The sequence below is a fragment of the Octodon degus genome, unplaced genomic scaffold (assembly GCF_000260255.1).
Source record: "Octodon degus isolate 3935 unplaced genomic scaffold, OctDeg1.0 scaffold00002, whole genome shotgun sequence".
NCBI lineage: Eukaryota > Metazoa > Chordata > Mammalia > Rodentia > Octodontidae > Octodon > Octodon degus.
In genome coordinates, this window is record NW_004524578.1 from 14,581,059 (window position 1) to 14,589,603 (window position 8,545).

Genomic DNA, 8,545 nt, shown 5'->3' on the forward strand with positions numbered 1-8,545 from the left:
CCAACCCAGGCACTCTTCCTGTATACCGTGTGTATAGATGCTTCACACTTGTCACCAGGGTTTCAGTTTGGGGTGCATTCTCAGGCCCTTGCTTTTGGAATAATCTGCAGGACACTTTGGTTGTGTTTGGTGAGTGTGCTGATTAGGAAAGCTTCACAAGCATGTCATGGCTGTGCAGTCCAGCTTTGTACTGCTCAGACAGCTACAGTACATTTATATTATATTTCTTTATTAACTATGTATACATATCATATATTTATTATGCTGTACTATACTCATTAAATGTATTTTCTCTAATCTTCTAAAAAAGGTGTAATTCTTGTTTTTATTTTTTGGTTTTGATTGAGATTTACCTTTAGTTTTCTAACTGATGTTCATACTGTGCCCTAAAACTAGAGTCTTCTTTTACTCCACACTGTGCTCAAGTGTGTAAACCGGCACTAGTCTTTCAGATGTAAATGGGCTTTGGCAGTGGCAAATTGATCTGTTATAAAGATTCTTTATTTCTGAAACTATTTGTTGGTAGAATTGAATTGCAAATTGTGTGAACAAGTTTTTAAATTGAGGGACAGACAAAATGAGAACATGAGGATAGTTGCATAGTAAAAAGGTAGAAGAGGAATATGATCATCATGTGTTTCTCTTTTCCTCCCTAAACTAGTTAGTAGCTTTTAATCCAGTGATAACTAACAGAAGTTTCTATATATACATGAAAGTGTGTTTAGTGAGGTGTAGGTATTGATATATTGAAAGAAGGTGGCAAAAAAGTCCTGTTAATGCAAAAGGTATGGGTACAAGTGTTCATTTAGTTATGTAATTTGAAAAGAGTTAAATTAGGGAGCTCCAAAGATTGTGTATTTTATTAACTGTTCTGTCAGAATGACTTCTCCTAGTATGGATGCTTTTCAGAGAAATGGTTAATTTGTTCTTGATTCTTTTTCTAAATCTCTGAGCACATGGTACATTGATGTTGATGTCCCAACTCGGAAGAGACTACTGACATTTGCCCTAGGCTTTTTGTCCTTACTGCATTTGGGAAATATATGACTGGATAGGACTAACAGGGTCTGGGAGAAGAGTTAGCCTACTGTTTTCTGAAGTAGACTCTGGGCTTTTCTAGTATGGAATTGAAGCCAAAGGTGGGGAAAAGACTCAAGAGTAACTTCAGAGTATGAGGAATGGCATTGTTAACTGTTTTGGTTGGGTTCTTTGGAATTGGATTGATTTGTTTTTTTTCTTTTCTTTTTTTTTTTTCGGAACCGGGGATTGAACTCAGACCCTTGCGCTTGCCAGGGAAGTGCTTATTCCACTGAGCCATCTCCCTGGCCCCTAGTTTTTTGCATTTTATTCAGGTTTTGGGTAGTAGTCAGATTACTTTAGAAATTAATAGTTCATTAGTAACAGGAATTTCAGAGACAAGTGCTTTCTTGCTCCTTAAAGTAAGATCATAAAGTGTTGGTTGTTAGCTTTTAAAAAATGATAGAAAGTTTATGAACAGTGCAATATATTCAGAGCTTGATAATTCCATATGCTGCTTTTTTGAGCTTGAAAGTCATGGATCAAGGCAGATTTGTAAACAGAAAAATGAGTAGGGTGTGTATGGTAAGTGTCATTAGAGCTAATGCACTTGTGTTGGAGCATGCCTTAGTACCAGCACTCTGGAAGGCTGAGGCAGGATTATATTTGAGCCTGGCATGAACATTTTAGGTTACTTCAGCTTCTATCAAAATACAGTGTGAAAAAGAACAAGGGATGTAGCTCAGTGCAAAGACTGGTTTTAATTACCAGTGCTAGAAAAAAGAAAAGAACAAAGTGAGCTATGGACACAGGAAAGAACAACTAGCTCTGATTTGAGGAGTTGGGAAAGGAAGGAAGAGAGAGTGGCATTCTGAAAGCATTGAAGAAGAATGGGGTTAGGATTCCTCTTTTAAAACTCAGAATTCACCAGAGTATTTCCGTATGTGGACACTTAACTCTATTTGTTGTGCAATATTTATTCACTGTGGTAGGTTCTTAGAAAGAATTTAGAAAGAAATCTAAGGTGTGGTCTGATTTCAATACTTTTTTGGATGTAAAGCTACCTTGTTAGCAATACGAATCATATTTGGTTTAAAACTCAGTTGTGGATAGCCATGTGAAGTGGCAGACTTGTACTTGTGTTCCTTTTATTTATTTTTTCCTTCTGCAACTAAGCCATTGTGGAAGGCATGTATGTTGTTAACGTGAATTCACACCTTACAGCTCTCCACAGAACTCTTGGGCCTGATTAGTAACCTCAGAGATTTTGAGGACTATGGTGGTCGACCTGTATGTCGGAGGTAACTTCTTTCATGGTCAAATAGTTTTTAGTAAGGAAAAGGAAATTTGGGTTAATTTACTGTACTTAACAGGATGTGTATTGAGTCACATTGATAATGATTTGGGAATTTTTATGTATTTTTGAAAGGTAGAAATAGGGTCAAGGTCCTGAACCCATGTAACTCTGCTAATACTTCTATCCTTATAGAAAGGCTGTAGTTTTCTTATCATCTCAGTTTATTTCTCCTTTTCCCTTATTAAAAGGCAGTAAGTTTTCAGGCTTCTCACATGTATATGGACACTAAAAATTGTACTGTAACATGGCTTTTCCAAAAAGGGTTATATAGAGAATTGACGTTTATTGTCTGTGGTGAAGGTTAATGTTAGAGTAATAGAGATGTGTTACATTTAAAAATGAAGTAAGGGATTTTTATTCATTGGTTTTAATTACCTTTGACTATTCCTCCCTAAATGCATATTAAAATTTAACTTGAACAACTTTTTTTCAATAAGCTTTTCTTACAAGCTGTTTAGGAATAAAGGTAGCCCTCCCCACCTTTTGTTGACTTCTGATTACTTGACAGTAAATTCCAGATTAATTTTGGAATGTCAACATGTTCATTCTATGCAGGGTCATCCTTATTTTAATGTATATCAGATGAATTTCTCTTCATTTTTGGGCTTTGAGAGTTTAGAAACATTTTTCTAGGGTAGTAGGATTTTGACTTTACTGGGTTTTGTTTCTGGTTTTGTTTTTGTTTTTTGTTTTTTGTCTTAAAGCTGCTGTGTATGAACAAAAGAAGCCCTCTGACATGGCACTAGCTTTTTTGGTAGAATTGAAATTGCATGAGTGGTAGACTTTTTGTGGGGAAGTGCTGGGAACCAGGGCCTCACCTTGAGTTGCATCGTCACTGTCCCTTTTAAAAATTTATTTTGAGACAGTGTTGCTCAGCTGCCTAGATTGGTCACCAACTTGTGATCCTCTTGCTTCAGCCTCCCAGAGTGCTTGAGAAAATAGCCTTTAAGTGAGAAAATACTAGTTTTTATAAAAATTAAACCGGAAATCACCAGATTGTGATATGAGTATTGATGAAGGTTGTAGGCTCAAGTATTAATGTAGAAATGTAATAAATCATGCATTGTTAAAAGAACAATATTGTTGATGGACTTTTTGAGGTACTTACATGAGACTGGTGATGTCACTTGCAGTTTGTTAGCTTTTTTTTCTCAGATTTAAAAATGATTGACATGGGGCTTGGTAGTGCATATCTGTAAGCCCAACTACTTGGGAGGCTGAAACAGAAAGATTGAATTCAAGGACAATGTGGCATTTTATTGAGACCCTGTCTTAAAAAGGGGTATGGATGTAGCTCAGTGGGAGGGCAGTTGCCTAGTACACACAAGGTCTTGGGTTCAATACCCATTGTCTTTAAAAAAAAAATAATACTGTGTTCTGGCCACTATGATCCATTGCTCAAGGATCTTCACTATGACCCAAGGAGAAGCTGACATTATTGTTCTGCAGTTGGGGAAATAAAGTCCAACTATTAAGCAGCTATTTAAGTGGCACAAGACCAAGTAACTTGTTGATATTTGGAACTGACCCAGATCTATCTCTAGCCTAGCAATAGCCAGTGAAAATACAATAGGAGCTGCATAGGTATTTAAAAAATTTTAATAGATGCATCAGCAAAGTAAAAATAATAGATGAAGTTAATTTTAATATCTTAATTCAGTACATAAAAATAATTTCAACACTAGTATGAAAAATTGATATATTTTACATTCTTTTCATGTGTCTTCAGAGTTTTCATGTTTCTAGTGGTTCCTATCTTGGACCTTATAGTGTACAGTGATCAGAATTCCATTTTGCCTCTTAAACCTTTAAGTACTAAAGGAGGAAAGGCTTCAACAATAACCTATATTATGTTTTTCAATTATTTAAGATGATAGCATTCAGTTATAGTCATTGTTTAGTTTAGTAAAACGACTCATTAGAAAAAGTGACGTTTTTGTGGTAATGCAGATACTTGGTTGTATTGCCTGTATTTAGAAACTCTGCTCCTGATTAAGAGTAGGTCAAACAAAACAGAAAAGTAGTATTTTTTTAAGAGGTTTATTTATTTTATTATTTTTGTATTTTAGGGAAGGGTCTACAAGGTGTTCAGAGTCTCACTTCTAGATTGGGCTCATAGTGATCCACCTGTTTACAGCTTCCCAAGCGCTGGGATTACTGGCACACGACACCACACCCGGTCTCAATTGCCATCTCATTGAGCCCCAGGGGTAGGGCCAGCACAGCAGGTCTGGCGATTGGCGATCGAACCACTGGGTCCCTGCGCCAGCTTGCAAGCGCTATAACCTGCTGAGCTATTCGGCCAGCATATCAGAAAAGTAGTGTTTAAGAAGCAAGTACAGAGTTTAAGAAATGTAGTCATTGGCCAAGTGTGGTGGCACATGCCTATAATTATAGTACATGGGAAACTGAGGCAGGAGGATGGCTAAAAGTTTGAGACCAGCCTGGGGTACAACAATAAGTTCAAGGCCAACTTTAACTACATAGCAAGACCCTATCTCAAAAACAAAAACAAAACAACTGACCAAACAAAAAGAAATAAAGTCATACAGTTACCCTTACTAATAAAGACCATACATAGCTAAGACCAGTTTTAACCACAAAAAGGGAACAGATGAAATATTGTGTAATACATGGCTCTAAGGTAGATAATTAAGTTTGGCAATCTGTGTCAAAGGTCTACTATGTGCCAGACATTGTTTATATGTTTAGAGATTAAAATGAGAACTGGAATCTGTGCTGAAGGATTTCAACCCTCAAGTGTTAAATTATAATTATTCTGTCCTGTCCCCTCCCCCCCATCTATTTAAAATTGAGAAGAAAATAATGGGAGAAAGGTAGGCAGAGTCAAGCCATACATGTTTCTTTGGACATTTGACAATGGAGACTGTTATAGGTACTTGTGCGATAACATTGCATTACTTACTATATTTTTAAACTCCTTTGCAAGGTCTGTGTGCATTGTGAAGAACACATGGTCTGAGAGGCCTGAATTATGACAATCTAAGTCAGCTACAAAATACTGTCCTTGTGATGGCCTGTGATCTGAATTGTCATTGATCTCCTCTTCCTCCTTCTTCTCCTTTTTCTTTTTTTACATAAACAATTTTTCAAATTGCTTCTTTTTATTTTTTGTGGCACCAGGGATCGAACTTGGGACTTTGCCCTTATCAGGCAGGTCTCTGAGCTATCTCCCCATCCCCCTCTTTTTCATACTCCCCCTCCTCCATCTGCTCCCGGTCCTCATTCTTCAAACGTTTTCCTTCTCCCCCACCACCCCAGTGCTGGGATTATGGGTGTGTGCCACCTTGCCCAGGTTTAATTTGCAATATGACTATACTTTTTATCAAGACTCTCATAAATATACTTAAGTGTATCAGTCTAGGGTACTATTGCATGTCGGTATTAAGCTGGATATTATTATATATAGAATTATGTGGTTGTAATGTAAATGAATATGCAATGTGCCTAATCACTTAAATGGAAAACATAGCTGGTATTCTCCTTGGAGCCAGATATGGTACTGTGTGCCTCTAATTTCACCCTCAGGAAGTTAAGGTAGAAGGATCACCACAATTTTAAGGTCAGGCTGAACTTCACAGCAAGAACCTGTCTCAAAAAAAAAAAAAAAGAAAGAAAGAAAAGAAAAAGTCCTTCTGCCTCAGACAAGTGAATTCAAGGCCAGCCTGAACTATAGTAAAGACCCTGTCTCAAAGACAAACTAAAATCCAGAAAACCACACGTTTCTAGTTTAGGAAACATGAATTATATAGGAATCTGAGAACCATTTCTAGTGTATAGGATTTTATTAAACAGGATGAAGTCTTCAAATTCTGGCAGTTGTTTTGATTTATGTTTGATTATGCAAGTTTTTAAAAAAGTTGACCTTTTTAGGGAAACTGAACAACTATTTTGTAAAATATTTAAATGTCAAAATGGAGTAAATTAGGTGGCTTATAGGTTTGTTAGCTCAGTTGTTTAAGCACCTGCTGGGGCAAACCTCGTTAGGCACAGGGGACCGTGGTTTGATCCCCAGCTCCCCATGACTTACCAGACTTGCCCTTAAGGCAGCCTGAGCCAGGAAAAAAAAAAAATTCCTCCTATTAGGCCAGCCAAATAGCTCAGTGGATTAAAGCACCTGTAAGCAGGCACAGGGGCCTGGGTTTCAATTCCCAGGCCTGCTGTGCTGGCCCCACTCCCAGGGTGCGCTGAGATGGCAATTGAGACTGGGTATGGTGGTGCTCCCAAGCCTGTAATCCCAGCTCTTTGGAGGCTGTACACAGGCAGATCACTATGAGTCCGATCTAGTAATGAGACCCTGAACACCGTGTACCCTTCCCTAAAATACACACACACACACACACACACACGCACACACACACACACACACACACACACAAAGAGTAAATTAAGGGAGAATATTTTATTTTTTTGTTTTCAAATGCATCACTTTATTTCCCACCTGGTGGCCACACATTGTAAATCATAAGCCTTAAACACTGACAGTCATGTGATTTCTTCAGTAAGCTCCAAGACTCCCGGAAGCTTTCTTGGGCTTCAGAGCCAGAAGAGTCCTGAGATTTCAAATATTAAAGCTTTCTCCACAGCTACAAGTTCCTTTGATATATGGGTTATTGAAGACAGACTTACTGGATAATTTGTCTTCTCGATGAACACTCTGACTCCTCCATCTTGAACAACCTCTTCATCAGAATCACCTTTTGTTTTTGTGTATTCTAGAGTGTAGGAAAGGCCATTACAGCCCCTGGTTCAGACACCAACTTTCAAACCTGCATGCTCAGGTTTATCTTTAAGAAGCTGTTTTAGGGCCAGGGAGATGGCTCAGTGCAATAAGCACTTCCCTGGCAAGTGCAAGGGCCTGAGTTCAATCCCTGGTTCCGCAAAAAAAAAAAAAAAAAAAAAAAAAAGGCTGTTTTATCTTGTTTAGTGAAGAAGGTGTCAGCATGAGGGCAGTGTGGGTGGGTTGCAGTTTTCTCTTGCTCACAGCCCAGATGGTGGTTCAGACTAAGGAAGCCGACGCCGACATCGTCACTGTCCGGGCGCCCGGGTCCCTCGGGCAGGACGCCAGAACCCTCAGCCTCTCTCCATGGACATGGTGGGCACACTCAGGGGAGAATGTTTTAAATTGCACTTGAGCTCTTATGATGTATTATTGAGTCTTAAAAGGGTGGGAACAGCTAAATCTCAAAATAGATGGGGGCTTATCAGTACATTTGAACTTGTGGGATAGCTGGGGTGGGACTCAACTCTTTTCTGCTCCAGCTGTATAATTCTTTCTGTTATCTTTCATTGAGAAGACTTCACTGGATGTTTCATGACAAGTTTAAGGAAGGGGCTTGAATTTCATCATAAAGGGTGAAAAAATGGCAGGGACGTTTTGGTAATTTCTAAACACTGTCAGAATAGAAGCAGCATGTGGATGGAGAGGTTGCAAGAGATTACCAAATATTTTGACAGGCTGGTATGAGTGTACATTTGTGTATTTATGTGTTTTTTGTTTTTTTTTCCTTTGCCTTTATCCCTTTCAGACCACAAGCCATCTCCCCAACCCCCCAGTGTTCAATTTTGAGGCAAGAACTTAAATCAGCTATAAATGTGTAAATGAGCCTTTACTGTTTAGGGAATTTTGAGATTACTGTCAGGGATCATCTGAAATGAACACAGGCAAAAGTCTAAGAGTCTCTGTGTGTGTGCAGATTCCCTAGAATATTAAGTGGCACGATCTCTGTGTGGGTGCATTTTTTAAAAAAATGTGTTAAGTCACCTTTATTACTATAACAAAATATTTGAAATAATTAACTTCTAGAGAAAAGATTTATTTTGGCTTACGGTTTTGGAAGTTCTGCTCCATGATGAGTTGACTTCTATTTTGAGTTTGGCACCAACCAAAATTGCTTACTCACAAGCCAGAAAATAAAAGGGAACAGAAAGGCTTGGAGTCTCCTTCAAGGGTACTCACCTGATGATGTACTGCTCTTTTGCTTGTTCCCACCTTTCAGAGATGCTTCTATACTTCCTAGTAGTGCTGCCCTGCAGTCCAGTCCTTTGTAATATATGGGCCTCTGAGGGGCATTCAAGTTTCTAATTCTAGCAGTGTAACTGTCATAATTACATGTGTTTGAAGTGTGTTTCCACATTTGGCTTTATGTT

General features: G+C 38.4%; 1 pseudogene; it reads right to left on the reverse strand.

Moving 5' to 3' along the window:
- Positions 1 to 6,956: 6,956 nt before the first annotated feature.
- On the reverse strand, positions 6,957 to 7,421 carry LOC111816020 (annotated as a pseudogene).
- Between the last annotated feature and the right edge of the window lie 1,124 nt (positions 7,422 to 8,545).